This window comes from Mastigoproctus giganteus, chromosome 1 (genome assembly GCF_048544385.1).
Source record: "Mastigoproctus giganteus isolate SK-2022 chromosome 1, ASM4854438v1, whole genome shotgun sequence".
In the NCBI taxonomy this organism is placed as follows: Eukaryota; Metazoa; Arthropoda; class Arachnida; order Uropygi; family Thelyphonidae; genus Mastigoproctus; species Mastigoproctus giganteus.
In genome coordinates this window covers 237,076,589-237,087,906 of record NC_143575.1, presented here as the reverse complement: position 1 = coordinate 237,087,906, position 11,318 = coordinate 237,076,589, and positions in this window count along the sequence as shown.

Here is an 11,318-nt window from a genome sequence, read left to right as displayed (position 1 = left end):
TATATCTCTGATTTTGAAACCTTGGCAAATGACATGAAGACACATACTTTACATAAATTAAAAATTTAAATACTTATGAATTTAAAATAAGAATTCTGAATTGTATTTAATTTTAAAATCTATAAACAATGTTTTTCAATATGTGTTGATTAACTTTTTTAACCATGTGCAATGAAATTCTTGAGATGGTAGATTGTGGCACATTTTGAAGAAAAAAAGCAGATCGCATCATAAATTCAGTTGGTCACCCCCTTGAATGGCATTCAAGCAGAGACGGCCCAACTTTTAACGTGCAATGCAGGACTGTGAAGAAACGGAAAATATAGTCACAATAGTGCCTTGGTGGATGAGTAAATTTACAATAAAGAGATATCTTTTATCTAAGACGTGAATTCCAGAGGTCCAGACATTTAGGTATGCAGAATGAAATTGATAAACAAACAAATAATAATATATGTTCCTGTAAAATTGTCATGGACAAAAAATTTGGATATGGTAAAGAAATCTTGGTTGGAGGAAGTTTTAGGCTGGAGAGACACAGTTAGTGCAATTTTAGAGTTCTTATTCCCATACAATTTAGAAGAACAGGAAACAGTTTAGCAGAAAGAGATTTGGAAATTAAATAAGGAATATACCTAGGTGAATGTGAGTTATTCACAAAATAAGAATTAGAGGAAGCAACAGTTAAAATAAAGAATGGAAAATCCCCCATGGAAAGATCTGATTGAGCCCAAGGTCTTAAACTTTTAAAGAAATGGCCATGTATCCTGGACTTATGAAGGGATATCAAAAAGTTTGTAACTTTTCCTAGAAATAATAGCCCTAGAAAGATGAAACTTCTCAGGAACTTTAATCCTTTTCTGTGTACTTCCCATGTTTAGTAACACATTTCTCCCATGTATGGATCAGTTGCTTAATGCCTTGATCTTAGAAGTCTGCACTTTTTGCCTGAAACCACAATCTCACTTCATTGATGACTTCCTGAGACTAATCAAAGCGGCGTCCATGCAATGGTTTCTTCATTTCTCAAAACAAGTCTGACGATGCTAGGTCAGAAGAATAGGGTAGGTGCTGCATTAGCACAAATCCAACATTTGGCAAGAACATTGCATTCACCATTGCTTCTGCAAAGGCATCAGCAGTCTTGGAACCCATCATGCAGAGACCTTAGATATGTGCAAATGTTCATGTAAAATGCTGTGAGCAGACTCATTACTAATTCCCACTGCATTTGCGATGAAATGAATTGTTATGCAATCAGTTTGCTTTAATAATATAAATTTCTGTGTGATCTCAGTTATTCAGGGAGATGGTTGAAGGGTGAGGGACAAAAGCGATAATAGAAAATCTTCACATAAAAAATTTACCCATGCATTTTTAAGAAAAACAGAAGTTGAGAAATGGATTTTTACTTACTGGCTTCTTTTCGATACAAATTTTAAAAATGTATAATATACAACTTTACAAATGTAAATTCTGTGCTTTGATGATTTTGTACTGATGTGTTACACTTTTGTCATCTTCATTAATGTGATTTTCAGATACCCTTGCATTATGATGCCATTTTATTTTTGATATAGTCAATGATCATGGGTCATTGATTAAGGATGTCAAATTAGAAATTAATTGCTTGATAAACACTTCACTTTGGTTCTCAATATATGGTATGTACAGGAACTCCTAAACTTACGTAATTTTAACTAGACTTATGCAAATTTGACTTTATAAGTTTTTGCTGGCCGGTGCAAACTGAAACAAATATGGAAACATATTTTGCATCTGTAGGGATAAATGGAGGGATTGTGAAATTATCGTAATGTGAACCCAATAACACTGCCTAGTTCATTTCACAAATATACGTGGTCTCAATTCTAATCTCAACAATGTCCATTTCCACTTGCAGTCTGCCAAACCCCATGTACTTTTTCTGACAGAATCTCAGTTATCGGTTGATTCAACTACTGCTCATCTCAGTTGCCCAAATTATTAACTGTATGATTCCTTTCGCCTCAAAGGTGGTACTTGTGCATATGTCCATTCCGATATTCCCTGTTAGAGACTTGTTAATTTGGAATCTCCTCTCTTCGATCTTCTCTGGCTTAAAATCTCTCTACCTCATTCTGTCAAACTCATCTGGTCTCCCTACCTTTCTCCCAACTCCACTAATCACTTGGAACTTTTTGACTTCCTCTCTTTGCAATTTGACTTTCTCCGGTCCAACTTTCCTAACAGTGAGGTAATTTTCCTTGGTGATTTTAATGTTCACAACTCCAGCTGGCTTCCGTTTTTTTTTTGTCACACCGACCCAGGTAGTCTTGATGCCAAGGCTTTTGCAATTACTAATGATCTTGGTGGAATAAACTTCCATCCCTTGTCATGGAAGTTGATAGCCTAAATAAGTTTAAGGCTCAGCTGGACAGGTATTTCGAACGAACAGAGGGGTGAAGTGGAAGTGGTTATTTTTTATTTATTTATTTTTTTTTTTGGCTGATGCTGCATAAGCTTGCTTTCTTGCATCAAATGCCTCTACTAATGCTAATGTGGGAAAAATGTTGCATCTCAACTAAATTATTTAATGGAGTGTGATAATATAGTGTTGCCTTCTTGTAGGAGCTTTATGTAGGCTGTGGACAAGTTAAAGGATATAAGATAATATCAGAAGCCAATGGCTGCCATTATTGTACACTCGCAAGATTTAGTTGTTAAAAGGTAATGACCTTTTGTAGCAAGAATATGTTATGAAATAATTGGCAGAGACTATGTATTGTCAATACTATGAAGAAATGGATCCTTATGTGGAATATCTTGATAGGATTTTTTTTGCTGCTTCCACAATGGAAGTGATTAATGAAGAAGGACATCTGCCCACTTATTCGACTGTGCATGTGCAGTCATATATAGACTTAACTATAGCTACTGGTGCAGTTAAGAATAATATTAGATATTGGAAAGTGCTAGAGGGATATACAACCAGCGACCATCACAGCATCTCATTGCCTTCAAGTTAAGTGCACAAGATGGAATTCGAGATGGGCATGATATAAATAGATTTTTTGTTAAAAATGCTATGTAAATTTAATGAAAAATATTTAGATTTAATATCTGGTGTTGACTGAACTAAATTGAACTCATGTGAATATGTAAAGACTTTAAATGGCATATCGATAAAATCATGTAAAGTGTCCGTGAAGAAAAAATGTTTCGTAAAAAGACCAATTTTTTGGTGGAATGAAGAATTAACGCGGATGCGTAAAGAGACTAAGTTTAAGAAGATACATGAGGTTAGGTGATTTAGAACTTGTAAACCACTGTGGCGATTTGTACAGGGAGCACAGGAAGTTATATGTTGGTGCAAGGATCTCAAGATCTATGAAATTCCGTGTTTAAAAATTTTGACTAATAAAAAGTACTTATTAGTACTGGTGCAAAGAGGTTGTCCTCAGAGCTCAATTATCGGTCCCTTTGTGTGGAACATAGCCCTCGATGAATTCTTACTTCAGGAGAAAGAAGGAATTAAAAAGAATGCATATACTGATGATTTATCAATTTTAGGACAGGCAACCCTCATATAACACGGTTATTAGGTTCCTATAAAATGTCGTGTTGTGCGAGACTAAGAAAAAGTACAAAAAGGGGGGTTTACGTTCCAAAAGTTAACAAAAATACACCATTCTAGATTTCATATATCTTCTGCTCTTTTTAAAAAATCAGCAACCTGGGTTTGTTTGCTTTTGCTTGATAAATCTTTGTAAATTTCATCATATGGAACTAAGCATTTTTGAAGTTCCCTTTTGAACTTTGGCTCCTTTAATTCAAGAATCTGCATTCAAAAAATAAGATTCTAATTGCTCAGATAACTTTATGCCTTCCTGTATGCTTTTTAGTGGAAGTTTAGAATTTACTGCACTATCATCCTCTGAATTGATCTGGTTTAACCTCCGATGCGATTTCCACCAAATCTGCTACACCTGTTTCTTTTTCTACCAGTAATTCTTGAACGTCTTCAGTAGTCATATTTTTTTAGGAGCATCAGCAACTAAGCCCATGTTGCTCTGTGTATATTTTCTATAAATTGTGTCCTGAGGTCCATTTTCTGTTTTGCTAGATGGAAAACCTGAGTTTCCAGGAGAAAAAACCATGCTGCCCTCACCCAAGCCTGACTAACTACCATGTTGTGAAAAAGACCCATAAAAATTCCTCCCTTCATTGACGGGATTCAAACTCAGGTCTTTTATACCTGTTTATACATGTGTGGGGAGGTGGGTGATTCTGTCAACTGTGCTACCCATGAGGGCTTCAACAGTGATATCATCAAAACCTTCCCCTCCTACCGACATAGCAAGTTCTACTATTGCACCGATTCTCCATTTTCTGCCGGTTCGACCATATTTCCTGAATGAACTGACTCTGGCCATACATTTTTCCACATGCATTTAACGTTGACGGTTTTACTTCTTTCAGCGATAAAGGTATGGTTCTGATACAGTCCACAATTCAGAAATGTTTCCATGCCTCCATTACTTCAATAGATTTGGAATAAATTTTTTCCAAAATCCATTGTAACAATTTTATGATGTAATGAGTTTCAATGCTAGATATAATGCCTTGATCTAACGGCTGAATGAAAGAAGTATTAACCCAGTATAACTGTGGCAGTAGGAACACAACTTCAACGTTTGAATGACTTAAATTTTTTGGATGCCTTTTTTTGACTAACGAGTCAACAGTGGGTATTAAAAAAGTGTGGAAATGTTGAAAAATTACGTCCAACATAATAGCAGGGTCCCCCCCTCGCACAAAAGCTTAAAAATACCCTGTTTGCGAGGTTTGCCGAAATTCTCTAACCATGTTAGAGCGAAACCATATTATATAAGTACCGTGTTTTGCAAGGATTGCTGCAATTTATCAATCATGTTAGAGCAAAACCGTGTTGTAGAAGTACCATATTATATGCGGGTTGCCTGTATTTGGCAATTCTTGTTCTGTATTAGAGAACAGATCTTAAGAAATTCTAACTGAATTGGAAAATTGGAGCAGACTATAAGCTGCAGATATCTTGGGACAAGACAGTCCAGATGTCGCTGAAAGGTCATGTATGAACAGAGCAATGACTGAGAGTCCTGGGCCATTCAGTTCGGTATGTTAGTGACAAAATACTTAGGCCTAATACTTGAAAAACGATTGTTCTTCATGGAACATGCAAAATATTTAAAGACAAAAATCAGGAAACTTTATGCCAAGCTCCAGTGGGTTGTAAGGAGGAATTGGGGCTTAAAAGGCCAGCCCTAAATTTACTTTTTGAGTGCCTATTTGTCCCAATCATAACTTATCCCTCTGGAGCATGAAGGGGTCGGCCACTCAACCTTACAGAAGAACGTATTAATGGATGACTGGACGGTGGCTTTTTTCTTTTCATCGTAGATTTCTTTGTAGCGAGCAAGCATATCATTCACCCCTCTTAACTTTTAAGAATCGTTCGCTGTCAGGATCCATCATCTCAAACCTCACCATTGACGATGCAATTTCACGAAATGCCATTGCCATCTATCTGGTGATGAAGCATCTCGGTTCCTTGTTTGGTTCATCTTGAGCTTCATCAGCATTTTCTTCTTTCACTATCGTTGCCTTCAAGTCAATAAGTTCTGCATTAGATAATTCCATCTCTTCCTCTATTAACTCCTCCGTGTCTTTGGCAACAACTGCCAACTGAAGTAGCTCTGCAACCTTTACAATCTTATCTGTAACCTCCTCATATGATTCGTCTTTTTCAAACCCTTCAAAGCCTGTTACGTGCCGTTGGCATATTTTCTTCCATGCACCATTTAAACAACTTTTAGTAATTTCTGCCCAGGCCTTATTAATGTTTAAGATGGCATGGTAAATATTGTAAGATTTCCAAAGGTCTCTTAACGTAAAATTTTTCTCGTCTACTGCAGACAATGCCTGAGCAAATGTCCGTAAATAATATACTTATAAATTCGAAATAACACCCTGATCCATAGGTTGGAGTGAAGTCATGTTTGGCATTAGAAACATGACTCTCACATTCGATTTGAAATCTAATATAAGCAAAATCTTGAAAGGAACATCGTTCTCTTTACAATATTTTTCAACCTCGGGAATGAAGCAGCATTCAAACCAATCCTCAAAGAGAGATATTTTTCTCCATGCTCTCTGGTTCGATCGGAAATGCACGGGTAGGTTGGCCTTATTGAGGCACTTAACGTGCACAAGGAGTTCCGGAAAGGTACACAAGCAGTGGTATTAATCTGTAATCTCCCGTTTTAAAATAGTATTCACTGTTGAAGCAGCAAGATCTAATTCCCATGCAATAGATGACAAACTTTGTTCTGCTTCGTACTACTTAAATCATTTTCATCTTAAATCAATTTTGTTTCTTTTCCTGGCACTGCTAGCACTTGCAGTTTCGGTTGGTCCCTTTCCCTTCGTCATTGTTATACATAAACAGGAATGAAGAGAAACACATTTCACCATAATACCATAACATAAAAACCCACAGAATTCCAGTTGTTGGGATTATCGCAAATGCAATAAGATCGAGTTTACTACCCGTTTATAATTAGATGCACTAATAGAAAAGCCCAATAAATTGGAAAGTGCAAATTGTTTTTGTTTTTTGGTCGTGACCTCCAGAAACATGCATTAGAAAAATATCACAAAGGCTTTCAAAATCGATTCTTCTAACAGGAACGTATGATAACGATGAAAGTGTATTGCAATTTCCATTATAAATATGACCTTTTAGAGAGATAAATAGTTTAGTAATATAGCAAGATTTTCAACTTTCAAGACCTTGGAACGAATTACAAAAAAAAAAAAAAAAGTTATTGGGTTCACATTATGATATCTTGATACCTCAATTTATGCCCACAGATGCAAAATACGTTTCATCTGTGGGCTTTTGTTTGCACCAGCTTGCAAAAACGTATGTAAAGTCGAATTTGCATAAGTCAAGTAGTACATAAGTCAGAGAGTTCCTGTATGTATATACACATATATATATATATATATGTAATTTGTATTATATTAAATTAAGTATAAATGGATGTGAAAGTTACACAAGGTGCCAGTAATTATAAGGGTGAGGAAGGTAGAAAAGAAGAGTAGTAGATTAGTGAAAGAATGTTAATATCCTAGAGGTTATGATAAATTATGGGCTGAAATGCCAAGCCAATATAAAGTGGGGGTACTGTAAAGAGAAACATACCAACTGTGTGATACTACACTCAGGGAAGCGAAGAATTAAAAAGACCTGGGGGTAATTGCACAGTCAGATATGAAGTTTTCTCCGAGAAGTGCAGATGGCTTGCAAGAGCAGGTTATGGAGTCTTGTCAATGATATATAGGAATTTTGCTAGCAGAGACAAGGAGGTGATTATCCCCATTGTATTGGGGAATGGTCAGGCCATACCACAGGTCTGGAGTTTCTAGCAACTCTACATCCTTCATTTTAGGAAGCATGCAGAGTTTCTAGAATGAGTACAAAGACGGGTAACAAGATATTGGTGAGAGGAACAAAGGGGTGCTCTTACCAAGAAAGGCTTAAGATCTGCAAGTTGCAGCATCTGGAGACTAGGAACTTGCAAGGTGATCTGATTGAGGTGTATAAGGCCTTGAATGGTTTGAACTGATGGGATTCTTCCGCTTGCTCAGATTACTAACCTGAGCAGGCATAGATTCAAATTGAGGAAACACAGTTGTAGAATAGATGTGTGGAAGTTTACCTTTAGCTAGCGGGTAGTTGATTACTAGAACAGACTTCCATCTGTTGTTGCAGAAGTTGATAGCTTAAATAAATTTAAGGCTGAACTAGACAAACATTTGTTGTGATCAGATGGATGAAATCGGAAGGTTTTTTTTTATGCTGATGCTGTATAAGCTTGCTTTCTTGCATCATATGCCTGAATTAATGCTAATTTAGCTGTTCATCTAATTTCGATACATCCATTCACTACTTGATACAAGGTTGATAATGGAATAAAATAGTTCTGAAACCAGTCACAGCAGTGCCTTCAGTTTTTCATGGATAACTGATTGACCTAATGGGTGATGTTAAATGATTAAAAATAATATTAGTTACTTTAGGTTCACTACATGGGCAAATGTAGTAATTTTTAATGAGCCTAAGCCCGAATGCTGTCACCATAAATGGAAGGACAACAGCTTTCCCCAGGTTGTTGAAAAAACTTAACAGAGAGAAGCTGTGTTAGGTTTTCAATTCTGCATTAACCTGCATTGATGAAATAGTATCTCATTTTGTATCACATTCTTTTGTTTAATTCAGTCAGGTTAATACTTTGATTGCAGGCAGCAATAGTGCCTCATAAGCATAACCTGTGATAGTTTGCAACAACTTTTCATTTGCTGGACTGCAAAAGTGACTTTTACTGTACAACTTTTAATTGGATAACATAACCCATTAGGTGAATCCATTAAAAACTTGCGGTTGGACAGTAAAAGGCACTACTGCCTTTTACTGTCCAACTTCAAACTCATAGAACAAATGTTTCTTCTTCCTCATTTATTCTTTCAACTTCCATTTTCTGAAACAGTCTTCATACAATCTAAAGAAGGCGCATTATAGCCAAAGCAGCTTATGTGCCATCAAACCCCACAACAACAACAATCTAAAGAAATTCAAATCTAATGTCAACAACTATCTTCTTTCATTTAAAAAAAAAAACCTTGACACCATGTTAGCAATGTAAGATTACACCATAAAGAAATTTATTTCAAAGCATTTAGCATTAGTAGAGGCATATGATGCAAGAAAGCAAGCTTATGCAGCATCAGCCAAAAAAAAAAAAAAAAACACCCACTACCATTTCACCCCCCCGTTCATTCAAAATACCTGTCCAGCTGGGCCTTAAATTTAATTAGGCTATAATTTCCACAACGAGGGATGGAAGTCTGTTCCACCAACCAACCACCCACTGGCTAAAGGCAAACTTCCGCACATCCATCCTACATCTGTCTTTCCTCAATTTGAATTCATGCTCTCGCAGGTGATTATTCTGAGCAAGAGGAAGAATCCCATCAGCATTGAGCATATTCAAACCATTCAAGGCTTTATACACCTCTATCAGATCACCTCGCCGGTGCCTAGTCTCCAGACACTGCAACTTGCAAAATTTAAGCCTTTCTTCGTAAGAGCAACCTTTTGTTCCATTCACTAATCTTGTTGCCCTTCCCTGTACTCATTCCATCAGCTCTACATCATTCTTGAAATGAGGCCTCCAGACCTGTATACAGTATTCTAGGTGTGGCCTGACCATTGCCTTATACAAGGGAATAATCACCTCCTTATCCCTGCTAGAAAAATTCCTGTATATCATTGACAAGACACCATGAGCTACTCTTGCAGCCCATCTGCACTGCTCAGAAAACTTCATATCTGCCTGCACAATTACCCCCAGGTCCCTTTCATTCTCTACCACTGTCAGTGTAGTACCACAGAGTTGATATGTTGCTCTGGGGTTACTGTTTCCCGTATGTAGTACTTTACATTTGTCAATGTTAAACTTCATTTGCCACCTCTCAGCCCATCTGCTTAACATTTCCAGGTCCTGTTGCAGCACCATACTGTCAGTAGTGTCCTTAACAACCATGCCAACCTTTGTATCGTCTGCAAACTTGGACATTAAGCCTGATATACCATCATCAATATCATTTATAAATACAGAAAACAACAATGGACCCAACACTGAACCCTGAAGGACTCCACTAAAAACATTAGTCCATGTTATTGATTACCACTAATAACATTAGTGGTAATCAGTGTCCACTGATTACCACTCTCTGTCTTCTCCCCCTCAACCATCCCTTTATCCATAGCAGCAATTTGCTTCCAATGCCACACTCCAATTTGTGCAGCAGTCTTCCATGTTCAACAGTATCAAAAGCCTTTCTAAGATCCAAATATATAATATCCAAGTTATTCCCTGCATCCAGTTCTTTTGTGACTGCATCATAGTATCCAATCGAATTGGTCAGGCAAGACTTTCCCTTAAAGAAACCATGCTGTGTCCGATACTGAAGTCTTGTCTAAATGATCCTGCAGTGTTTCTTTAACCAGTGACTCCATTAATTTTCCTGGAACAGAAGTTAAACAGGTCTATAATTACTTGTGTCAGCCTTTCATCCTCCTTTGTGAATTGGGGTCACATTTGCACATCTCCAGTCTATGGGTACCTCCCCTGAGTCCAAAGAAGCTCTCATAATTATGGCTAAGGGTTTGCTGACTTCCTTTAATATAACTGGATAGATCCCGTCCACCCCAAGTGCTGCCTGAGCAGGATCATCAACAATTGAACTTTCACCTCTGCCAGTGGCTACTGTTAATCTATTAGTCCTTGTATCCCCCCAAGCTAGCAGTTTTCTGACCCACCTAACACTGCCTCGATAGCATCAGCAAATATTCTTGCACCCTTTCTATTTAAGTGTATCCCCTCCCTGTAGAAGCAATCTCTCCTATTAACAAGTACAGACCAGGCTGAAAAAAATTCTGCCCCTTGAGACTTGCACAATCTTTCCAGGGCTGAATTGATCGACAAGGCTCTTATCATATACTCCCTCCTATCGTGTCTGGGCAGAATTGCAGACACTTTCAAATTCATCCCTAATTCACAGCTTTTTTTCAACAATGACTTGTACTTGTTAAGTAATTCCGCCGGTCTCTTACTATTAATCTCATTAGTGCCAACGTGTACAACAATATCACCTTTTGTGCCCTTAAAAGATGATATCTGCTCTACAACGTCATCAATCTTTGCCCCTAGCAGACATACCCTGGTCCTGTTCCACCTATCCTTTTTACATAGCATGTTCCCCGTTTCCCTGACAATAGAGTCACCAACAACTAGTTCCTGTGGGACCAGCGCATTTTGCCTTGCGGGTTGCTGCTGATGATCAAGTGCAAGCTCTAGCATTGATGTGGGCAGCTGAGATCTTGATGGGCCCCTCAATTTAGATCCTTCGAGGGCATCCACCCTGTTCTTCAAACTCTCATACAGGCCCATAACAACGCTGTGTTGCCACCTGATTTCCTTACACTTCTTACATTGCACACACAAAGACATCCCCCCCCCCCGTGGCAATATCATGTCCTGTACCCAATTGATCCACAAGCAAGCAGTAGATTTTAAAAGGCTGTGATTCGGAGGGCTACTGTCCCCCTCAGTTCTCCCCTGAGCCACAGCACTTCCATTAGCTTGAGCCTTTTGCTTTGCTGCTCTGGTCTGAGTCATGATTTTTATTTAATTTCAATAAAATTTCAATTTCAGTACAAAATTATAACC